Source organism: Stegostoma tigrinum, chromosome 7 (assembly GCF_030684315.1).
Source record: "Stegostoma tigrinum isolate sSteTig4 chromosome 7, sSteTig4.hap1, whole genome shotgun sequence".
Lineage (NCBI taxonomy): Eukaryota > Metazoa > Chordata > Chondrichthyes > Orectolobiformes > Stegostomatidae > Stegostoma > Stegostoma tigrinum.
In genome coordinates this window covers 38,835,049-38,861,067 of record NC_081360.1, presented here as the reverse complement: position 1 = coordinate 38,861,067, position 26,019 = coordinate 38,835,049, and the positions used below count along the sequence as shown (strand labels likewise).

Below are 26,019 nucleotides of genomic sequence, written 5' to 3'. Positions count from 1 at the left end.
CACTCAACCAGCTACTTCCTAAGCTCATCATAACACACTTTTTTTGCCTAAATAAATTCATTTTGAGACTCCTTTGTCTCATCACGATACTCTGCATCGATGAAAGTGGCAGCACAATCCCATTTGCTTGGCTGTCCGTGCAAAAAATTGCACGTAAACTGAAAAAAATGAAAGCTCATTTACAAATTTATTTCTTGGCAAAAATATCGACTAAATGAAGGAAATGCATGGAGTCGTAACGTTTGGATTCTCTCATGCAGGAAATTGTAGGAATTGGAAGTAATTGAAGCTTTCAAGATTGAAATTGGTGCACCTTTTTTATTAGCTAACACCATCAAGCAATTTGGTGCTGGGGTGGGTATATGGAAGAAAGTTACAAATCTGGTTCAAGAGGCAATTTGCAAACATGCTTAAATATAATTCTATGACGATGATGCCTTATTCATGTAATCTCCTCAATTAATATGAATGTCGAGATCTAATGACGTTCTGCTGTTTTTCCAGAAGTAGTTTCTTAAGGTGAACAGTTTGGATTTCGTTTGTTTCAAACAACGTTGCCAACATGGGAGCATTAGTCAATGTTTCTTTTGAGCCTTTTGCTGGCTGGAGAAGAAAATAAATAATGGGATTGAAACAGCCATTCTCCAATGAGCCAGGTGCAAGTATCTGGGGCTTGTGAAAAGAGAAGCTCTCTTTCAGAGACTAAGAATCATGAAACATATATTTAGGCTTAGCTGTACCCAACCTCAATTCAGAAAATGCAACACTAGTGACAGTCAAAGTCCTCAACTTTCCATGTGTCCAAGGTATTCTAAACTGTCACAATAGATATTTGCTGGCCCTGTCAATCAGTTATGCAGGATACATGATGTATTCCCTTCTATTCATTACAAAAAGCTATGTCATCAATTTATCCAGGAAGAATCACCATCAAAATGATAAGTTCTTCTGTATTGCAGTGAAGCTAATAATTCAAACACAATACTCATTATTCTCATTATGCTACTTAGGTTGCTTTTGCAACTTCGATGCTCATCTGGAATGATCAACAAAGCAGGAAACTAGAATTTGAGTTGGGAATAGCCATTCAGTAGATGTGTAGTCTGATGTCCACTGCTCTTACCACAGTAAACTCCAAGCAGTGTTTCTGATTTGAACTTGGAACAAATGCACGCTCTAATGCCATGTATGTAAACAATTTAGTAATTTGTACCAAGCCCAATTTTGGAGATATAGACAAAGTTAGTAAGATTAATATATTTGCTTTCGCTGTATGTACTGGTTAAATGAAGGTAGAATGCACTTCCTGACCTTGACTCTTGAATACTTGCCAGCTGCCTGACCTCTGTTTGGGCACTTGTATTTATTTTAGCTCCATACTATAATAAGGACTTTAATGGCTTGGAGAACATTGCAAAGCATAAAAGAGAAAATAATGATGAACATTCCCATTTTACATGAAATCAACAAAAACACTTTGAAGCAGGCCTTGAGAAGAATACCAAAAAAAGGTGGATACACATATACTTAGCATTTGCCAGAAATGGATCCGGTGCAAGTTATTATGTGGCTCAGAAAGGAAAGTACTGCATCCTGCTGATGAAGATTAGTCAACACTGCAGCTTATGTGTAGTTTCTGCTTCAACAAAAGGAAGTTCCGATGTGTTGTCTGGTAATGCTGTCTGCTTTAGTGTTTGGATACTCTTCCCTGATTTCAAGACTCATGAGGTCCTAGTGCTGACAGTGAAGACAAAACAAAAAAAAAATTACTGTTTTCATCCTGCAGCTTTTATCCTGGACATTTGATGCAGTGTTATAAGTTTGGTAAGAAATTCAAGTGTAAAGTAGTTGTATAGCATTTCAATGAGGAAATTAAAGCAAAACATTGTGAATGCTGGAAATCTGAAATGAAAAACAAAGTGTTGGAGGAATTCAGCATGTCTGACAGTATCCGTGGAGTTTCTCCAGCATTTTCTGTATTTGATTCTAGTTAGGGAACCTGTCCTATTGTAATGTGACCTGCATGGTTAGCTAAGTTGGCTCGAATAAAACGCAGAGTAAATGCTAAAAGCATGGGTTTAATTCGTGCACTGGCTGAGGTTCTTATGAATGATTCTCTTGCTCACCTTGCTTGAGGAATGGTGTCCCTCAGACTTAACCACCCCAAGTTGTTTCTCCCTAATTAGAGAGCAGTCCTATGGTCTGGTAGGACTATGGTAACTTTCAGAACAAAATACCTTTTGATGATGGAATCAATTGATGTTTGATGATTTTCAGGCCAAACGTTCAAAGGCAAGTAAACAGTAGCCAACAACAAATTTTCATCAGTTTCATGTGAATATTGAACATCACCAAAATGTAAATAGATGCAACTTTTTTACAATGTACGATAATTTGTCTTCTGTAAATTTTACAAAATGGAACAATGCTGCTATCTGCTTTACAAGGCACTATCATCCAATTATGATTATTAAATATTGTCAATATTCACTTTATAGCTGCAACTCCTTTCCATAGTTTAGCAATGGTAGTTAGTATCCTCTTCTTAGATGCAATGAGCACTCTACAGGGATCTGTTGGTTCTTTCATACAAGATTTATCAGCAGCACTGCGCACACTGTGGGAACACTTTCTATGTTTGTTATTTCAAGCAAAATTGTATAATTCAGCAAGACCAAATCTCTAATTTTGCTGCAAATAGCAGTTGAAGGAAAACTTTCTACATGTTTATATGTCTGCTGACACAGAGCAACCAGAGGAAATCTCACCCAGAGTTGCTGCTATGGGAAAATATTGTCTCATTTAGAGACTGTGAGTGGTGAACCTTATCTATCTTCAAAGGAAGGACATTTCAATCAAATCTCAACTGAAAATACTAAGGAGGGAAAAATGATCTTTGCTGCAGAGAAGACAAAGGAGCAGAAAATACTGCCTTAGAAGGAAACAAAGGCATAATATTAGATTCCCTGAATCTGTTTATTATCGTTGGAGTTCAGTAAACTCATGCTACATGTGACAGTATTAATATCCATGTATTAGCAGCAGGGTCAAGGGAATCAGGGGATTAAGGTTGGAGAGACAAAATATGCAGAAGTGTTAACTCTTATTGTGTTGCTTATTTTAAATGGGTTAGTACCTCTAATAGACCATTTCAGATCAAGGTATTAGGTGGCCACTATCTATCCATCTCATGCCGTGGCTGAGCACATTGACATAAATCCTTCAGTTACTGATTCAACCATTTCAGGCAACAAGTTACATAATAGAAACATCCCAGAGATAAAGTGTGAAGGTCAGCTGAAAAATGTGTAACATGTATTGAGGTTAAACTGATTTCTCACTTTCCTGATTAAATAATCACATTTTGTGGCCTGGGGCAAGTTCACCGAATGTGCCTTAGAATGATTACAGTACAAAATGCATTCATGATCCATTAACTGGCTGAACACCTTAATCTCTGAATTGCGGAACAATTCTGACAGAACATATATAAATAGAATATAACAGATGCTAAGTATTGTCATCAAAAAAAAAGAAGAAAATGCCAGGATCGCTCCACGGGCTTAACAACATCTATGGATACAGAGATATAGTTAATGTTTCAAGCTTTTCTATCAGTGTATGTACTTCAGTTTCTTGTAATCTGGGTTTAATGAAAATGCTATACTGCCTCAATCAATTGAATTAACCTTCAAGGGTAAATGTCAGTGAGATCATTTGAAAGTTAGATAGTTAATTAAATAAAATTACAGATACAACTAGTTTCAATTATGAATTCATATTGTGATTACCAAGTAATTATAATAATGATCATCTAATTTCAGTCACATTTAGAAATAAGAATTACTTAAAATTAAAATAAGTTAATTTGTTAAGTTTCAACGGTTATGCTGGTTTTTCTGAACTGTGATTTATTTTTCACTTTTATCCTACGCATATCCATTTGAGAAACATTATCATCGAGATTAAAAGAACAGAATGCATTACATTAAAAGGTATCTTTTAAAGAAGAAATTGTGAATTGAAGATTATTTGTAATTTTCACCCAAAACTAAGTAATAAGGACAGATTCTGTGAGAATCCCACTTGAATATTGAGGTAAGCAAAATTTACACCTGGCCACTTGCTGAGGAATGAAAATTTACAGAATAAAAAATGCAGTGTTCAAAATATTGGTTTGTGTTCTTAGAAATGTTCTGTATTAATTGATTTAGAGCAATGAAAACATGCATTCTAATTTTAGCTCTGCATCCTAATACGATCAAAGTAGGTATTTATAATTCTGAGTATGAGTTAAGCTATATTAATGCAATAAGTTAACTTTAGATCTGGTTATATAATTTATCATGAATTGTTTTTCCTTGTCCAAGTTCTTGTTTGATGAAACATGCAGGCATTTCATGTTCCTCTGCACCCATGAATTAAGAGTATCTAGATTTATTTTGACAGCTGTTTTCATATTTATTCATTTTTTCTGTCAATCTAAAATTCCCAAACATGTTTCTCATTGTCCTATTTTTTGATATCTTTGTATTCATGTTACAAACAAAAAGAAACTGCTTTCATAATTCAATTAAGTGTTGAGTTTAGAAATTATTTAATGATACTCATTTTGTCCAAGTAACGGGATCCTTTTAAATGGCTTGTAAGCTACCATACTGAAGTAGAGATAGTAGGAACTGCAGATGCTGGAGTCTGAGATAACAAGGTGTGGAGCTGGAGGAACACAGCAAGCCAGGCAGCATCAGAGAAGCAGGAAAGCCGATGTTTCGGGTCTGGAACCAGACCCGAAACATCAGCTTTCCTGTTCCTCTGATGCTACCTGGCCTGCTGTGTCCATACAGAAGTAGATATGTCTGGATCAATAAAATATATTGTATTCTGTTGAAGGTGGCTGTTACTAAATCTGGTCAGCATTTATTAGTACTTCTACAAAACCACGAGACAAATCGAGACGATTCTGTTTTATGTGAGCTAACTAATTTCAGAGAGGAATACCAGTACAATTTGCAATTCAGCACTCCAGGATCATCAAAATGGCTCTGGAGCAGCTTCGTTCTCTTGATCATTGAGCACTGCTGGATTGTGATGTGGTTGGGTCTTGGTTGACAGAATTGAGCACTCTCAAGATGCTCACTGATTTAATAGCCTGATAATACTCTCACTGTCTGGAGGATTCTAGATCATTTCCTTGCTTCCTTGGAAATTCCGATCATTATGTCCTCGAATGGTCAGTCCAGATATAAAAATGGTTTCTAAAATCTCCAAGCCATTCCTAGAATGAAGTGATCAATTTCAAGAAACATCTGATATCTCCAGTAAAACTTTCTTCAGTATGTTTTCTTTTATTTACTTAGGTTTCTGAAGATTCTACTTTACCTTCCAGGGAAGGACCAGTTTGATCCAGCGTGACTACAACCAATGCAATTCATCTCTGTTTGGCATTGACCTGCATCAATTCAGCAAGTGACACCAATGATGGAATTTAAATTGGGATATCTGGCCTGGGAATGGGTGATTGTACTGCACTTCTACCCATGAAGTAAGATCACTGACTCTTGATGGGGTATTGGTACCTCCACAAAAGCCTGTTTTATTATATCAGTCTACCCTCTGGATGTGCCAGGCTCATCAAACAGTCCATCAGATGTAAAAAATAAAACAGCCTAGCCCAATCTTATGCTATTGTGCAGATATACATATTTCCAAAGGACAAAGTGTTAATCTTCTCAAGAAAAATCCAAAGTAACTTTAATGTCAAAATAGAAATACATCCGAGATCAAGTAAGAAACAATGTTGTATGATTAAAACGCTGCAATAAAGTGTTGATGCTTTAGTATTTGAAATGGTAAGAAAATATCAATTCTGTTTGGACACTCGAACATGTCCATGGTTTATCCTTTATACTGGTCCTGGCTTGAGCTGCAGGCACGATAGGAATTGAAACATAGTTTTCTATTATATAGTATCCTTGAGAGTTTTCTTTTCTATAAATGAAAGGGATGGATTGGGACACCTGGTTAAGGGAAGTATTTAGGTTTGAAAGTTTTGATGAACTTCAGTGCTCAATAGCAAAAGTTTCAAAGTTTTTTTTTCACATTACTGAAACTGACTTTGCAAAGAGCATCTTTAATTCATGCTGCATTGTTTCTGCTTGTACAAATTATTGAGCAAACAATCAATGCATATATCCAGCATATTTAACAGATATCTGTTTTAGAAATAATTAAATGGAAATTGGCATTCTTTATTGACAATGGTTTCTTTAATCTCACAGCCTTTAATTCCTTTCTCCCTTGCATTGGGAATATATATTTCACAGCATAGAAAACATTGTGACGTTGCATTCCTACAACAAAAGGCTCTTAATCATCTCTCCAAAGTAATTAATTACTGCTTCCAGATAAAGTGAAAACACTCACCTTGAAATAACAAAGTGTGGAGCTGGGTGAACACAACAGGCTAAGCAGCATCTTAGGAGCACAAAAGCTGACATTTCACCTTGAAAACTTGCTTCTACTGTTTGGATGAAACAAAATCAAAAGTGCGAGGAGTTGGGTCTTAGAAAAGTATCTTTGATTTAAATTTAAATTGCTTGAAGCCTTGAGCACGTCATGTTAGTCAAATAAACTTGTGAAACTGAAGTTAGTAGATTAATAAGGAACAAGCTTGAATAGGTTGAGAGTTTACTGTCCTATACAGTGCAATTACTACTAAGAATCAAAGCAGGATAAACCTTGTGTGTAATGGGCTATATATGATCACTACTGATCAAGTTCCACAGCCAAGACTAAAAGAAGGACCCCCAATCTGCATTCTGCCAATGGGTGATGTCACTTTAGGTCACGCTTCACCTGTGACAGTAAATGAAAAGCTCACCACTGGAACAGACATCCAGGTCAGTTTGCAGCTTATCTCTCAGAGCTGGCAAATCAGCGAATTGTCAATGTCACTGTTAGAGTTTGTCACTCCTGAGGACACAGGGTTTATGCCAAGTTATCCTCAATTTAAATTTTCTAGTAATTGAGCTGGGGCTAGGCAGATAAACCCTACTGATTCGAGTGGGTGACACCTGAGAACATCTGAGCTGAAGCTGAGGGGGCCAATCATTGCCTCTGGTGGACCTTTTCTTTCTCCTTCAACAAGGGATCCCACTCTGTGGAGAGGCTGCTCAGGTTTCCCTGTTGGTCTCGCAACACAACAGTGGTCACTGCAAACACTTTGAAAATAATAACAAAAGCAGAAGATGGCCCAAATTGGACACTCAACTGGTAAGGTCAGTTGTCTTCCCTCTTCCCAATCACTGCCCTTACTTTAACTTTTCCCAGTTCTGACTGAAGGTCCGGACCACATGGAATCCCCAGTGGACCTGACTCTGTGACAAGTGCCCAGAGAAATTAAAGTTTCTGTTTGGTAATTCCACTGCATCCAGAAACTCTGAAATAATTCATTAAAATCAGAGAATTCAGAGTGTTTTGACTAACTTAAGCTTAATACTTATCCAGGAATAGGTAAGATTAAAAACCTACACTTACTCCTTTCATGCTCTACTGCACCCTCAACCCACCAAATTCGCCAAGATTCCATCAAATTAAATTCCCTGATCCTTGACACCCCTCCACTCACCAACATGACCAGCTGCTGCTGGATCTGATACACTCCAAATCCCGGCCTGATGAGACTCCATTGGATCAGATCCCAACCAGACCCTGGCCCAAAACCACCCACTTACCAGATCCAATGCCCCCTGACCTGGCCCAACATCATGCCTTCTAGACCTGACTCCATGAACTACCCTAAAGTATTCATCCACTTATCTGAAACCCTACCCACCTTGCACCTTGTCACATCATCCAGCAGGCGCACTGCCTCTCTCAACTACCTCACACCTTCACACCAACATTCACCTGGCCTAAACATTTAGCTCTTCTCAGTTGGCACACTATCCCCTTCACCCACCTGGCACTCTAACTCCTTCACTAACCTCACGTACCATCCCTTTCTCAAACACTATTAAAGTGGATCATTGTGCTGCTAGTCAATTAAAGCACAAAAGACAGCATGTTGGCTGCTGCAAAAGGGGGAGGGAGTTTTCTTCAGAGATCAATATCACTTCTGGATTCAAGGTTTTTGGGCAGTAAGGGGAGGCATTTTCCAGAGAGTTCTAGTGAACAAGACCACAAGGCTTTGAATCTTAATTGTATGGCAATCCTCCTATATTAGGAAAATCCCCAAGACTACAACAACCATCTCTCACAGGACAGAACATTCTATATCTCTCCAGTTAAAATATTTTTATCTGTTTTAAACATCGTTGCTCATTGGATTTCTGTGGGCTTTTCTTGATCTTACCTGAACTAACGTGCTCTTGTATGTAATTTGTCATTTTTTCTTATTATGTTTATTATTTTATGTTTCATTTTTTACCTTTCAATTTTTTAAAGAAAAAGTTTCCAAAAAATTGCTACAAATAACCATAATTGAAATATGTATGACAAACCTAAATTAGGTTTCAATTTTAGAACATCAATCAATGATCATATGCAGTTGTACTATTGAGTTTAATTAATTACACTACATATTTAATGAAATATTTGTATTTCCCCACTGCCAGTTTGAACCACTGCCCTCGTACCAAGGGAAGAAAGCTTACATTTCTCCAATTTCCCACCTGATTACCTAGTTAATGCCTCCAATCTTCACCGCTTAGGTTTCACCATCTCCGATGCCCTCTCTTGGACCGCTTCTTCTTGCAAAAGGCCAGAACAGCACTTCTTAACTCACTGCACCAAATTCTCTCATTTACCAAATTCTCAGATTTCAGAACTCACAACTGAGTTGCCAATCCTGTGCACCAAGGGAAGATGCTTCAGAAAGTCACTGCAGAAATTCAAGCCCTTCATTAAGCCTTTCATCATGTTTCTCATGTTCTCCTCTCATGTATTAGGTCCAATTCATTACTTTTTGAGGTGTATATACTGTTGTTGTGTATCTGGAGTAAGGATGCTCATATTTCTGCCTTTGACTGGATAACTGTTTTGAAACATAAACAAGTAGAAGAAAAGAAGCACAATGCAACATGAGTGAGTTTTCTTGGCGAGTCGGACTTGAATATTTAAACAATTCTAGATTTAGACCATAGTGTTTTATTAGAATTTACTTCAATTGTAGTCAACTAATGTCTATAACTTTTTGAAGTTATCTTTTTTATGCGTTGTGCAATATTTTATTTTAGTTTAGAAGAAGGCCCATTTATTTTATTTTCATTCATTTCATAAATTACACAATGTTTGCCATTTTAATGTAATTCACTGTAATCTAATTGTATTAATCCCGAAGCCTGAGCAACGTGATGGATGAATGCAGCCTTGTGTTGCCTTCAGACTTGTCAACTGACGATGAAAAGATTTTTTTTATTTCCACGTAGTTTTTTAGGCCCTTGGCAACAATGTTCAAATATTTCTCAGGCTTCATTGTCCAAATGCTTTGGAAACATGGCAATAATTCATACCGGAGAGATAAAAGAGCATCCGAAGGACAAACTAATCTTTTACTTCATTCACTAATTAATTCTGATTAATTAGATGCTCTCAATGAGAATCAGTTCTAATTGCTGGAGTTAATTTAATGTTTGTTGACACAACCAAGGCTTTTGATACTCAGGATTCTGAGGCCACCTGTCCTCATATTCAAATGCTTGGACAAGTGTGTTCAGATGATTTATAAACTTATCATTATTGTTTTCAGGTCAGGGTATGCACTAACCATGCCTTCTGAATTATTTACTGTGATAAATAAGGGAAGTAGGACTACATTCAATGACTTGGTCATTTTTTAACCTCTTACCAGAAGCAATTCAAACCCCAGCTCACTTATTTAGTTATATTGTCTAGACAAGCTCCCTTCAGTGGAGGGTAACAGCTTTTGAAAGATAAGTTTGGTGGTGAATGTTTAGAAGCAGCTGGTTAGACAAAAAGATAAATGAGTTGGTTAGATCAAAGTCGGAATTTCAGGTATCATAAGGGCTGTTAACTACAGTAAGAAAAAGAAAGATAGCCAAATATAGACATTGAGACAATAATTGAGGGAATACAGGAACAGAAGTAGACCATTCAGCCCTTTGAGCATGCTCCAACATTCTAGATCATGACTAATTGTCTCCCTCAATGTCACAAACTCGTGCCATTCCCATGTCTTTTAATGCCACTAGAAGTCTATCAATCTCAATGATGAACAGAATGACTCAGCTTCCACAGCCCTCTGAGGCAGAGAATTCTAAAGTTTCACCACCCTCCAAGTGAAGAGATTCCTCCTCATCTCAGCCCTAATGTCTCTGCCTTCTAATCTGAGATTATGCCCACTGATTCTAGGCTGCATTACCATGAAGGAAACATTTACCCTGTATTAACGCTGTGTACCTTTCTAAGAATTTTCTAAGTTCCTGTCAGATCACTTTCCATTCTCCTACACTACAGAGAATACAAACCCAGTCTCTTCAATATCTACTTGTAGAACAATCCTGTCATTCCAGTAATCAGCCTGAGAACCTCTACCGCAGTGTTTGACAAGTTAATGCTTCCTTAAGCAAAGGGACAGGAGCTATTCATAATGGTCCATCAATAATCTCACCAGTATTCTACGCAATTCAAACTAGGCCTCTTTGCTCTTGACCTCAAAGCCTCTTGCATAGGGGCGAACATACCACTTATTTGTTGTACCTGCGTACTAGCCTTAAGTGACTTATGAATGAGGACACCTAGATACCTTTGGACACCAACATTTTCTAAACTCTCACCATTTAAGAAATACCCCACATCTTGTTCCACTACTAAAGTGGATAACCTTGCACATATCCACTTCATAACCCAGTTGCCATGCTTTCATCCAGCCACTCAGTCTGACTAAATTCCATTGAAACTCTTTGCATCCTTTTCCCAATTCACATTCCAAACATGTTTTGTTTATCTGCAAATTTGGAAATGTTACAGTTGGTCTCCACATACAAATCATTGATATTGATTGGGAAATACTGGGGCACAGGCACTGGAACTCATTGTGTTCCATTGGTTACAATCTGCCAACCTGAAAATAACCCATTCAGTTCTATACTATATTTTCTGCTTGTTTACCAATCCTCAATCCATGCTTAGATATTAAGACTAACCCAACACTTTAAAATTATTTACTAATTTTTTCTGTGGATTTGGAATTGCATTTCAGAACTCAATTGAGCACTGCTGCCTCACAGTGCTGAGGACCTGGGTTCGATTCAAGCCTTGGGTCACTGTTTATGTGGAGTCTACACCTTCTCCCTGTATCTGCATGGGTTTCCAATTAGTGCTCCGGATTCTTCTCACAGTTCCAGGATGTCCAGCTTAGGTGGATTAACCATGCTAAATTATCCTGTAGTGCCCAGAGATTTGCAGGCTAGGTGTATCAGCCATGTTGAATGTGGGATTACAGGGATGGTGGGAGAAGGTGGTGCGTCTGGGTGAGATGGTCTTTGGAGGGTTGGTGAAGACTTGATGGGTCAAATGGCCTCAGTATACACTATAGGAATTCTATGATTCTATGACTCTGAGTCAACCTCTGGTGGCACATTGTCTCCAGGCACTACATTTTCAGAAGCATGTCAAGGCTTTGGAGAGGTGTTTAGGATTTGGAAAGAGCAGCCTGTAAAGCTGTCAGATATAGATTCAGTAGTGGGCTTTAAAATGGATTTGGATAATCAATTGAAAGATTAAAAAAATACAGGAGCATTAGAAAGAACCAGTGCACAGCTATGGATCAGTTATCTGTTTCTGTGCTTTAGTTGGTCAGAAATCACATGACACCAGGTTATTTGGTATAATTCCATGCTCAAAAACTACCAAGACATTTTACCATGACCTGGCCAATATAGGTTTACCATTGTCACTTTGTTTTCACACTTACGGCTAAATTTATAAATTGCTTCTTGAATGTAGTAAATCCATGCCTCCAGCAGTGGCTTAATTGAACTGAGGGGAAGAAAAATCAATGGGACAACAATAGTGATCTGGATTCTACCGTGCAGGGAAATGACAGATTTTTCTGCAGCTACAGATATGACACTAGGCTGCCTCCCTGGTGCTGAGGTCAATGATGACACTGAGCAGCTGCCGGACAGGGAAGGGAGGGGAACCATGTCGGTACCAATGGCATAGGTTAAAGAGAAGCGAGGCACTTAATTAGAATATTGAGAATAAGGAAATAAGTTAAAATTCAGGACTTCCCAGGAATACTTGCAATGCCATGTGCTAGCAAGATCAGGAATAGGTTGTCTTCGCAAATGAAAACATCCCAGAAATGATAGAAAAGCAAGTGCTATTAAGATGCAGGACATGAAGGAAAAGTCTTAAAAAACTTTAAAAAAAGTGTTGGAAATGTTCCTGGGACTGAAACCTAATAAAGCTGATGGGATCTGATAATTTACATCCTCCAACACTGAAGAAGATAAACAGGTAAATAACACTTGCATTTTCCGAAATTGTGTAAATTCTGAAATAGTCCGAGTGAGTTGGAGGGTAGCAGATGCAACTCCATTATTTAAAAAAAAGAGAGGGAGAAAACAGTTTTATAAATCAGTTAGCCTAACAGCTATAGTAGATAAAATACTGGAGTTTATGACGAAGGATGCAAATATGGTACACCTTGAAAATATCAGCAAAATTAGACAAATGAAAAAGGGAAGTCATGTTTGACAAAGTAATTGGAATGTTTGGAGGAGCTAATGAGTAAAAAAGGTCAGGGAGAACCAGAGGATGAATTGATTTCTGAGTCTCAGAAAGCTTATGATAAACCAAATCCTGGAAAAGGTTCTGCAACTTGTTATAGTTCCAGATGGGATATCCTTAATTGCTCTGATGAACTGGCCATCATTCTTTATTCACACATCCCCTCATTTGGTCTCAATGACATTAACTTAAAAATGGATCCATTCTCTTGTGGATACCTTTCTCCCAGATTGAAATTAAGTTATATTTTAAAAGAAGTCAATTTAATCAGACTGTCTTGAATTAACAAACAGTGAGATTATTAATTGCTAATTGGAGAAAAAATTACTAATACAACATACATGCACAAAGATTAGCAATTATAGGTGAGTTCAAAAGTATAAAAATTTAAAGAAGTACTGCTTAGTCTCTGAGCTAATTGCAAAGAGTGGATAGTTAAAATTTGTGACCATTGTGGTCGAGTTTACCAATAATATTGATGTTGATAGTTGATCAGTCAGTTTAACAATCCTTAGTTTTGTAGATTGGTTGAGATTCTGACATGTTGATTTCTTTGACCATGGTTGGATTCCAGTATTTGCAGTGAAAGAGAGAGACCTTTATTTGTAATATTCCTTTTTGCCTGGTTGCTAGCTAATTCTAGCCATTAATGTGAGAGAGAGTCTTTACCTGCAGCATAACGATAATTAGGGGATAATTCCCGATGGTGCCCTTTACTGTACAGTGATGTTTACATCCAATGGGGCTATGCAGCATTAGTGTATCAGTTTCTTAGACTAATCTGTCCTCTCGGCAAGAGTATGATGCCTTCATATAGCCCCAACCTTACTTTTGATGGCTTCATTTTTGGACTGCTATGTTGAGTCATTTCGCACAGGTCTGTGACGTTAATGAAGAGCACGACACACTGATATCCATCCGTCATTTCATGTTGATCTGTTGTTCTCCTCAGGCAATTCTCATTTCAACAGTAACAAACTATGTATCACCTATTGATCTGACTAAACTAACCTGTCATATGATGTACAGCTAAGTTTGCCACTCAGTTTACTTGTCATTGCTCAGAACTCTGAGATGATCATATTGAAGGATAGAGCAAACTTAATGCCTATTCTCACTTCTATGTTTCTAGAATCTGGAATCAGCACACTGTCAGGATGCAAGCAGTGGTGATCTCAGAAGTTATAAATAGCTAAACTATTGGCTGCACATCAAAGGTGACACAAGTGTCATTTGTAGCACAATGTGCTGGACAAATAGGACAGCCATGTTACTAATTCTGAGCATTAAAATGTAGAAATTCAAAGAAATCTGGGATATGGTATTCAAAGGGATGACAGCCTTGCCAAAAATACTGTACAACAAGATCAAACAAAACAAGTGTTCACAGCATGGGCACAGAATGTATTTTATGAGCATGCTTAAAAGCAGCCTGGTGCTTGGTAGGAAAATGCAAACTGCTGCAAATACTGGAAAACTGTGACAAAATAGAAAATGCTACGACATTCATTGCGTCAGACACAAAATTTGTGAATGCTCGACATTTCAGATGTTGCTCTCCATCTCTCGGAATGTTGCTTCTCACTTTGAGTGTAGGGTGTTTTGGCTCAAATTACCTGGTGTCCTGCTAGTCGGAATCCAGATGGACCCTGACAGAAGCTCCATGAACCTCTTAGAAGACTTGATGCATGAACTGCACATTAATTGCCCAAGATGTTTGAATTGTTGATGGGCAATTATCCTGCATCTGACTCCTTTGAAAGGGTGTCAGCTCTGAGTTAGAGTTGGAAAGTGTTGTGTAGTGACTTATTTACCTGAAGAGTTACCCAGGAAACATTAGCAGGATTAAAACTTGCTGTGAATCCTGGGTAAATTGCTTGTCATCACATAGACTCATCGCTGACTCTCCCCAGCCACTCACACTGACCTTGCAAATGCCTTGAAGCACTGATCCAATGCCCTTGCCCCGTCATGGTCTCCCCTTGACCTGACTACCTGATACCTGAACATCCTATCCCCTCACCCAGTATTTTGTAACCTCAACCCTCTCACCCAACTGTTACCAATATTCTTCACCAATATACTAGCTATCCCACACACTCGCTTCCAATTTATACATTTACGATCTCTCTGTAGATTATAAAATTGGTTTTGCAACCTCCGAACTCCGGAGTACAGAAGTTAATGCTGTAAAGAGGGGGAATATCTTGACCTTCAGTGCTGATCACACACTGCGCTGCCCTGGATCATGTATGCCCTGTGTTTCTGAAGAGGCTAAAACCTGATATTTGGATCAGAAGTGCAGGAGTAGGGCTAGAGAGAAAAAAAAAGTGGAGTGGCAATCTGATGCTATATGACACTCTTTAGAAGATTCAGCCTTTTCTATTTAGAAGTTGTGAGGCATTGATTTAAACAACTGACAAATGTTTGCGAAGAATAGCAGGATTAATTTGGGTGTTTGAGATTGCCGAACTGACCAGCAGCAGTAGCAACTGCATTGAAGGAAGTAATTGTTGCATATATAGAATTAAATGTACTGGTGAGATAGCTTTCCTGTTAGTCCTATTTGTCATAGGCCATATGAAAGGGTAAATGCTGTAAAGTCTTTGGTTTCTAAGGAGATGAGGTCTGTTTACAAGCAATTCTATGAAACTACTGAAAGGTAAGACAGTGTCACAAAATGGGCATTGTAATTTATTGATTCGATAATTGACTCTTTGTCAGTATGGTTTTTCACTTGGAAATGGCTCCCCTGGTGTTTCCTTTCAAATCTGTCTAGAAGTGGAGCTTTCAAACAAATTTGTCCCCTAGTGATTATGAACATCTATCCCTGTTTATCTGAAATTTGTTTCTTCCATTACTTTAGTGGAGATGATAACTTATTTGTTTTGAACAAGTTAATAGCCTCTGGTAACAGAGCGCTAGGAGGAATTTCAGATGAATGTTGACATCGATTACTGCCACAGTATAATTTCAAAGCCATGCTCTCTGCTTGACAGGAAGTTATTTCAGCCCCAGTGGGCAGATGATAGTTTTGATGCTTGATTGCATCGTTGCATCCCTTGTCAATGAATGTTGAGAATTTAAGAGCAGTGGAATTATCCTAGCCCTTCTCACCTCAATATGATCCTCATTGTTTCTTTCTCATTCTGCCTTCACTTTGCTTTGGGTAGCCATAGATCCCTATTGTAGGTGGGTGAACCATGAGCTTTAATGCAACATTGATCGCAATTTGCTTTATTATGCATCCATTCCTCACAATGCATCAACAGAACCTTCCAGTGCTCTGACTCAGACTGCTGGCTCACTGCGAGTGCTTATTTCACAAAGTTTAATCGTTTAGATGAATCCTGTATCATAACCTCCTTCTCAATAACAGTCAAGAAGACTCTTTTCTTTGTCCTGAGCAGTTAAGTGATACTTTACAATGTCTTGGCGCCTTTTCTCAATAGACATAATTCACCTTTCAGCTACAAGCTTTTCTTCGCTTCTTAAGCTGTTAAAATAGATTCTTGAGCCCATGCACTTGGTATGTTCACGGCAGAAGCTCATAAGACCATCATGGAATCGTAGAACAGCATTGCACAGAAGGAGGCCATTTGATCCATGGAAACAGTGCCACATCTTATAAAGAGGAATCCTGTTAGCCCCATTCTTTCCTCTTCCCATATCCCTGCAATATTCTATCTTTTACTTATGCAGTTCTATTTTGAAGGCTATTAAAGAAACTGATTCACTTCCTATTGGGCCTTGCATTTCAAATCTAAGTCATTTTTTGTGTTAACAGACTAAAACGTCCCTATAACAGCTCTGGATCTTTTACCAATCACTTTAAGTTGTTATGCGCTCTGTATTTATGCATCAACCATTGGAAACAATTTATTTTTACTTCTACTTCTGAAATTTTGTGCTCATACAGCAAGTTGTTTTGTTAGAATTACGTAAGATGCATGGCACAGAAAGGGGCACTTGGCTCAGAGAATCCATTGCCGTATTTCAGTTTCACTTACATAGAAACATAGAAAATAGGAGCACTACTGGGCTCATCTAAATCTTTGTAATGCTCTACTTCCTTTTTGCTCATATGCTTGTTGTAGCTTCTGTTTAAATGCACCTACACTATTCACTTCAACTAATCCCCATGTGTTTCAGATTTCTTCTGAATTCACGGTTGAATTTCTTCATGGGTCTTATGGTCTCTGTTGAGACGAATAACTTTCTAAAAAAAAAGTTACCCAAACCAGCAAAAGGAGATAAACTGGTGAACAAGATTTCACTTTTGAAGGCTTTTACTGTATCAAGAAAATAACATCAAACGTTAACTATTAGGGAATTAATGAGTTAAGTTACAGAAATGGTGCTTTTACATTAAGCCACTAACCAACCAAACTGAGCCTTATGAAATCATTTCACTGGATACTACACTTTGAATAGATATCCAGCATTACAGTTTCACAGTTACTTCCACCTTGAAGAGATTCAAGATTCTCTCTCACACCGGATCAAAGCATCAAACGCCTTTGCCAGTTATTCTCTATTTGAAGTTTCCAGATCCAATTATTTCCAGCAAGGCACTATGCAACAACTCTCCATTCCTACAAGAATCTCGTCTGTTCTGTTCCCTTTCTTTTGAATGGAAACTGAATTCTCACAAGCATCCTAATTGTTTGTTAATGCAAAACAGCTCTCCCCCCGCTCCGACCACCAGTGTAGCTCCTTCATTCTGTTTCTTAATCAGTGACTGTCATTTTTCTATACTAGGGTGTGTAAAGGTACTAAAATTGCTACCTCCAGTTCAAGAGATAACAAGGTGCAGAGCTGGATGAACACAGCATGCCAAGCAGCATCAGAGGAGCAGGAAAGCTGACCTTTCGGGTCTGGACCTTCTTCAGAAATGGGGGAGGGGAAGGGGATTCTGAAATAAATAGGGAGAGAGGGAGAGGTGGATGGAAGATGGATAAAGGAGCAGTTAGGTGGAGAGGAGATAGACAGTTCACAGAGGCGAATATGGAGGCAGTAAAGGTAAGTGTATATGGGGAGTTAGGGTAGGGATAGATCAGTCCAGGGAGGAAGGACAGGTCAAGGAGAGGGGATGAGGCTTATAGATAGGAGGTGGGGATGGGGCTTGAGGTGGGAGGAGGGGATAGGTGGGAGGAAGAACAGATTAGGGAGGTGGGGATGAGCTGGGCTGGTTTTGGGATGCGGTCGGGGGAGGAGTGTTTTTGAAGCTTGTGAAGTCCACATTGATGCCATTGGGCTGCAGGGTTCCCAAGCAAAAAGGAGGTGCTGTTCCTGCAACCTCAGGCAACGCCAGCTATGGTTACAGTTACTAAGAAGGCTAAAACTAAAATAGCTAACACCCTTGGCGTACGCGTTAGAATAACTTAACATTTCACTGTAAATTGCATCTTATGATGGGAGGAACAGTGCAATTACCACTTCATCACTGTGCTCAGCACAAGTGATAAGAAGATCAGATGCTACTTGCACCTTGTTTAATGTTTGCTCATCCTGGGCAATCTGGTTATTAGCCTAGAATAATATTTCAAATTCTGATCAAAATTAGTGAAAATGATACATGACACAAAACTAAAGAGTAAACATGTCTGCCTCTTGACAGATCCTTCCATCTTTAAATATGAGATTGAATGAAAAACTACCTTCTTTATATTTGGTAGGCAATCTTCCAGGACATTTATTGGATTAGTCTGCCTTTAATTTGCTTGTAAACCTATCAGTATGATTTGAAGGTCTTGCCTTAATGATTTGATCAGGGCATCTGCCAGAATAAGTCGTTTAAGGAATTATAAAATGCCTTCATTCTATTTTGCCAGGTTACTTTGAAGAACAATAGTTTAATGCAAGCAATTTTTCAGTTCTCCTTTTAGCTATCTGAAAATGTTCATTTATTCTATAAAGTAGCTTGTTAATATAATCTTTGGCTAGTTGGGATATCATTCATGCAGTCTATGACTTTTCAAATGCATAGAGGGCCACATTTTTCCATCACTTGTACTTGCATGTCTTTAAGGACTGACAAGAGACAGCTTATGCAAAAAAAATTTTAACATTTAACCCTGATCATTCAGATAACTTTTCTATGAGCTTATACCAGCCATTTCTTTTTTGTTCTAAGTTTAATTTGATAGCATAAAGATTTGATACAATTTTAATCCAAAAGAGGCAAATCTAATTTCCCACGAAATAGATGATTCTGTGCCTCCCAGATAATCATAATTGAACCAATTAATATTCAATTCCATCCAATCCTGAACAGACAAAGCGTATACTGTGCTATCTGTTGCTGCACAATTTAGTTGGGCTTGGAAGAAACATTGATCCTGAATATTATTGGTCTTGATTCCAACAAATATAACTAGTGATATGTTGTACAGTTCAGTGGAAGTTGGAAAACATATATATTTTGCATTTGGGCATTGTCACAGACAGCAGACTCTTGCACCTAGGAAGTGCCAAGGCAGAAAGAGTATGTTTCTATGTCAGATTCTGCTTTATTAGCACAATGAACTTAAACATAAACAGATGTCCTCAATCACTTCTCCTTTGCTGTCATCTTTAAATGTTTGACTTTACCAGATCAGTAATTCACACACACATCTGCTGACTAGAGGGCAGTCTTTCATTTGTTGGATAATTTCAAATAACCTCAAATTTTAAGCATTAATGTTCTGCTATCATTAGTTAAGACAACTTAGACTAGAAGATTCAATGGTAATAATGAAGCATTAGAAGGCAGTGGAAACCATCACTGCCAAATCCTACCAGGAAAATAGCTCAGTGAGTAATAGCAAACAATGAACCAAGGAGAATCAAGCAGAACACACGTATGAGTGAATGAATGAACCAATGAATGAATGAATGAAATGGTAGATCTTTCAGATTTTGTCATTTGTCTTTGTGGCTAATGACCTTGTTTTAAGTCATGGGTTGTGTTTTTATGTTTTCAGCCAATAAAATGCACAATCATAAAGGAAACTTACAGAATCTATTTTACAAAATTTTACAGTATGGATCTTGACATCAAGAGTAAAGAAGAGGGTGTACTGAAAACAAAAAAATGCCAGAAAACGCAGCCAGTCAGGCAGCACCCATGGAAAGAGAGCAAACTAATGTCTTGAGTCTTGATCATCCTTCATCAGATATCTTCATCTGGACTCGAAATGTTAGCTTGCTCTCTCTCCATGCATGCTGCCTGACCTGCTGTGATACCTGACATTTTTTGGTTTCAATGCAAATTCAGCACCTGCAGTAATTTTCTCCTAGAGAGAAGAGGGTGTGCATTTTTGTGTATGTGTAGTGCAGGTAGTTATGATGTGGGAGAGCAGGATGTTTATGAAGGGCAATTCTTATTATGAGAACATTTGACTCTTTGTTGAAATTATTTTTGTGTACATAATTATGTATGGAAGTTTTCAGTGTTTCAGTTTCAGTGTAGTTGTTTGTTGTTAAATGACTATCACACTTTGGCGTGGTTCTCACAATGTGAAACATCTAACGTCACAACATACGATTACACTGGTTGCATTAGGAATTTAATTATCACACATGGGACCATTATTTTGTCACAGTGAGCTATTGTCAACAACGCAAAACATTATTCAAAATGTAATTCCTAATGTGATAATAAAATGTGCAGGTTCACATAACAGAATTATATTCAAAGGCATAATTTGACAGGTTACCTTAGTACTTTCATTTCCATTTATCCCAGTTATATCCATGTCAGTTAGGAATATCCTCACAAAACATGACAGTTTAATGGAACTGTTCATTAATGTCCATGGCTGACAAAGTGAGTTTTTGGGTTAGTTCAGTTCATTTGAAAATATAGATGCAAAATATTGTAGCGAACAAGTGTCAGAATAATAGTAATTTATGTAAGACTGTGTAATACAATAAATGATTTATTTATGATGAGGTTTATCAGTGTCTAAGGCATGTTTGTTTATTTGTAAATTAATTGTAGTTTGGATGTCCTAGCCATCAAGGAAGATTCGTTGTCAAGTACTGTGCTGCTCTGCCATAACCACCACAATGAAATCATTCGTAGCATACCCAAATCAGTACCGTATTTCAAAACTCATTCCCTCTCATCTCCTACAGGTACGAGCAAAGCCTGCATGATCTCTGCCATCGAGAGGGCAATACCACCAGACCCCATCTCCTTCCCCTCTGAGTAACATGCCACAGAGCTCTCATAAGAAGCATTGGCAAGACTGCCTCCTGTACTCTCCAGCGGCTCAGATGCAGTCACTCCGGTGAATATGTTACCTACTTTAGACTTAGGAATATATTTTGGGGGATATGTCATTGGCAAGTCTCCACAGCTGGCAGAAGAACAAACATCCCAGGTTGCCGGCTCTCAGGGTACTGCCAGAGATCAGGCTCCAGCTCAGCTTCATGCAGGAGATGATCCCATGGTGCTGATTGTCAATACTTCCACTAAAATGCACAACCTCACACAGGAGCAGCAGGTACATTTAACAGAAGCACTCTGAAAACTGGCTGGAAAGTTGGGGGAATCTACAAAAACTATCTGTGTCATGCTGGTTCTAGAATGCATGACTCCTACATAGTCAGGCAAGTGGCTGCCATGGAAAACCAGGACTAGCACACACAGCGCCTGTCAGATATGCACATAGACTTATAGCCCATCCCTATAGTCACTACTTCCCTGCAGTATTAACAAAGCAACATGGGAACAGGAGACGTTGATGTCATTCTGGGGTTCCCCTTCCTCACAAGGAGACTGTCTGGTGCTGATCGACACTCAGCCGGAGGTGGGACTACATCTCAGGAAATTCTGGAGGTGTGGGAACCCTCCACCTCCATACTGCCTGTGACCTTCAACCCCGTGGGTAAGTCAAGTTGGGGAGGGTGATCCTCCATCTGGCCACTTGGACAAAACTGTCCTGGAGTCATTCACCAAGACTCTCAGGCTAACAGGTTTCACGATAGGACAGGCTCCTCTAACTGATAGAAGACAGAGTTGGGCTAAGTGGGATGTTTTCAGGATGGCAACTCGTGACTAGTAGAGTGCCACAAGGATTGGTGCTGGGGCCACAGTTACTTACAATATACAAGAACGACGTGGATGCGGAAAGAATGTACTAGCGCTAAGTTTGCAGAAGGCACAAACATAAGAGGGAAGGTGAGTGATAAGGATGACACTAAGAGTCTCCAGAAGGATATCAACAGATTAATTTTGTCGGCAAGAATCTTGACTGAATGAATATAATGCGGGGAAATGTGAGTTTATGCACTTTGGCAAGATGAATACAGGAATTGAATATGATTTGATATGATAACATGATAATATCCGGAGGGGTATAAATAGTCTAAGTGATTGGGCAAAGGTCTGGAGGATGGAGTACATCCATTTTGGTAGGAATAACAGCAAAATGGACTATGTTTTAAATGGTAAAAAATTGCAGCACGCTGCTGTGCAGAGGGACTTGGGTGTCCTTGTGCATGAATCGCTGAAGATGGGATTGCAGATGCAGCAGGTAATTAAAAAGGCAAAGGGAATTTTGTCTGCCATTGCTAGAGGGATGGAGTTTAAAAACAGGGAGGCTATGCTGCAGCTGTATAGGGTCCTGGTGAGGCCACACCTGGGAGTACTGTGTGCAGTTTTGGTCTCCTTATTTGAGAAGAGATATATTTGCACTGGAGGGGATGCAAAGGAGATTCATTTTGTTGATTCCAGAGTTGAGAGGGTTGAATTATGAGGAGAGACTGAGTAGACTGGGATTATGCTCATTGGAATTCAGAAGAATGAGGAAAGATCTTATAGAAACATATAAGATTGTGAAGGGAATAGATAAGGTGGAGACAGGGAGGTTGTTTCTGCTAGCAGGTGAAACTAGGGCTAAAGGGCATCACCTCAAAATAAAGGGAAGCAGACGTAAGGCTGAGGTCAGGAGGAACTTCTTCACCCAAAGGTTGTGAATCTGTGGAATTCCCTGCCCAGTGAAGCGGTTCAAGCTACCTCGCTGAATGTTTTTCAGGCAAAGCCCAATAAATTTTTGAACAGTAAAGGAATTAAGGGTTATGGTGAGTGGGTGGGTAAATGGACCTGAGTCTCAAAAACCAACCCTCTGGAGAACATCCCACCCAGACCCACCTCACTCTATAACCTTGCATTTCCCATGGTTAATCCACCTAGCCCACACAGAAAATAGATAAAATAACTATTAGATTAGATTCCCTACAGTGTAGAAACAGGCCTTTCGGCCCAACAAGTCCACACCACCCCTTGGAGCATCCCACCCAGACCCATCCCCCATAATCCACACATCCCTGAAAACTACGGGCAATTTAGCATGGCCGATCCATCTAGCCTGACATCTTTGGACTGTGGGAGGAAACCGGAGCACCCGGAAGAAACACACACAGACAGTCGCCCAAGGCTGGAATTGAACCCGGGTCCCTGGCGCTGTGAGGCTGCAGTGCTAACCACTGAGCCACTGTGCCGCCTTAATTAACGGTTCCAATGTAGTAACATCCCATAAACACACCCTTGGCAAATAACAAATTCAAAAAACAGATTGTCTCACTTGCAACTCCTGTAGCAGGCAGAGAGCCCCCAGCTTTTGGCTGTAACCAAGAGAGAGAAAAAAAATAGCTTCTACCTTTTCAAGACCCCAAAAGCAACTACAGCAGCCCAGAAGGAAAAACATCAAGAGAACCCGGAGAGTGGAGCAGGTGGGAGAAATTTACTACAGCTTCCAACCTGGCTGAGACCCCAGCAACAACAGTTGAATGCTAAGCCTAAAAATACTGGTTCTGTGGTGGGAGTTTAGGATATTCCTATTGTCTCAACTTTTAAAAAAAAGCACCTAAGACTTCACAAGTTGTTTATTTTCTCAAATACTACTCAGCACATGTCCCCCAAACTCTCTCTAAAAGAAAGCAGGACAAAACATGCCTCTTAAAGCCATTGTATCACCACACGTTCACATGGACCTTGAATGTCCGAGCAGTAGCAGAAAAAACAAAGGGAATGTAAAATTTGAGACCATGCGTGCTGTGAATTTGATTGAAATATGGTTATAGCTAAGTGCCATTGCGTTGTTTATGATATACTCACTCTATCTCTGCTACTGTACCCACCTGCCTCCAAGATTCAGGCTCGCATTATTGACTGTAGCATCTTCCCTCCAAGCCTGCCACTGACCTTACATGTTCTCTGCACTGCATACATCGTCACTCGGAGTGCTTCCTTGCAAGTACTAAAGTAATAGCTGTGTCATCCACTGTGTCACATCCCTTAATATCTGCCTCTCTCTCATTCCGGGAGGATACTATTGCAAGTAGGACAGAAAGAGTCAAGATTGGTGGTGGGCTGCATGCTATTTAGCTCTTTACCCTTTGTGTGGGCAGCATCCTGACTAAGACTGTCCCGAGTGGCTGCCAGGCTGTTTACAAGCTTCTGGACTGGTATTGAAGGGTGTCCTTGCCTGGCTGTGTTTGCACCACTAAGCAAACTTTATCTCGACTGATGCATGAAAATAATCATGACAAGCTTCCTGCCTTTGTGCCTGTGCTAAATGGCCAGACGAGACATAATATGAGGTTGATATCTCTGGCTGAGGGACAAAGCGCAAAGAGACAAGAAACAACAATGAAATACCATGAGCATCCTGTTAGGGTCAATGCAAGTGAGTGCTCTGACAATGACTGAAGAGGCTAGAGATGCAGCCTGGTCTAATCAATGTGCTGGGTGTCAGTCCCTCACTACAAAATACAGAATACTTACTCCAACCTGAAGTAAGTGGCAGGCTTTGTTCACCAGGTACCTGCTCTGTTTTTGCAAGTCGAGTTTTCGCAATGTCTGAATTATTTGGCACATTTGGGAAGATAAGAAGCTGAATAGTAATGAGGCGAGTTGGTGCAGTAATAAAGCATTTAACAAGCAACAATTCTCCTTAATTGGCAACTTGTTGCTGCCTAGTAAAACACACTGCAACAACAACAGAAATTGTTGGTAAGACTCCCAGGCCCGGTGACATCTATGGGAAGAAAGCAGGCTTCACGTTTTAGATCCGGAGACTCTTCAGCAAAGCCTCACTCTGCCACTTTTTAAAAGCACTAAAGATGGAGAAAGATGCTCCCAAAGTGGAGGTTGGCCTCTCCAGGCTTCTTATCTAACTCTGCCACAAATCTGTCCATTGTCCTCATTACTCAGACCTCTGTAACATTCTGCCTTTAATTTTGTACTGTCCCTTCATGTTTTTTGCATCAAAATATATTACTTCACGAATAAAAACTGAAAGAATTGCAGATGCTGTAAATCAGAAACAAAAACAGAAATTGCTAGAAAAGCTCAGCAGCCCTGGCAGTACATATGGGGAGAATTCAGAGTTAACTTTTCAGGTCAAGTGAAATTTCCTCAGTTCTGCCAGACCTCCTGAGCTTTTCCAACAAATTCTGTTTTTGCTTCTACATGACTTCACCCTTCTTCACACTGAACTTCATCTGTCACTATTGTTACTCCTGAGAGTACCAGTCATCAATTAAACAACTGTCCTCTCAGGTTAAAATTTAACAACTCCAGGACTCTTTTGACTTTTAAACTGCCTTTATTCTGCCTGTGTGTACAAGTTGCTCTCTCCCTTTGAAGTTGCTCTCCTCTGTGTGTGTGTCTGTGTGTGGGTGCATGTGTGTGTGTGTGCGTGCGTGTGTTTCATGTCATGTTTTTATGTTTCCTTCTGGTTAATCAGTAATAATATTCCCCACTCCTTCACTTGTGAATACCTTGCAATTGGCTGCTTAATGTCGATCTAGTTATTTGCATCTTTAATTTAGGTGTGATGGCTGCAAGCTAAAAAGAAACTAAAATAATTATTGCAATGACTGATAGCGATTTAGAAAGAGGAAAGCCAATCACTTACCCTCACCCGACTATGAACAAGTAAACAACACATGGTGTTGAGGAATGAAGAAGCTGCCTGCACAGAAGAAGAAAATAAAAAGACGTAGCTGGCATACTGACTTGGAATAGACGAGGATGCTAAGCTTATCTTTCATAATATCTATCAATACACAATGTGACTATGATATATTGAGTTAAAGTAGTCACCTGTAAAGGAAAAATCAATAATCTATTTACTGAATTTATATAAAAACACATTAGTATCAATAACAATAGAAAGTGCTCACATGCAGTTAAAAGTAATGGTACAACTTTGTAGTAAAGCAATGTAGCTTTATTGCATTGCAAGATAGTTGTAATCCCAGTCC

At 39.1% G+C, this 26,019-nt stretch overlaps 1 long non-coding RNA gene across 1 annotated transcript; it reads right to left on the bottom strand.

The window, feature by feature from the left end:
• Positions 1–213: 213 nt before the first annotated feature.
• Positions 214–25,726, bottom strand: LOC132209847 (uncharacterized). The gene is made up of 4 exons (XR_009445990.1): positions 25,671–25,726; positions 8,681–9,034; positions 6,424–6,520; positions 214–1,737 (listed from the first exon to the last, which is right to left on the bottom strand). It is a non-coding gene; the product is annotated as an uncharacterized LOC132209847 (long non-coding RNA).
• Positions 25,727–26,019: the final 293 nt, after the last annotated feature.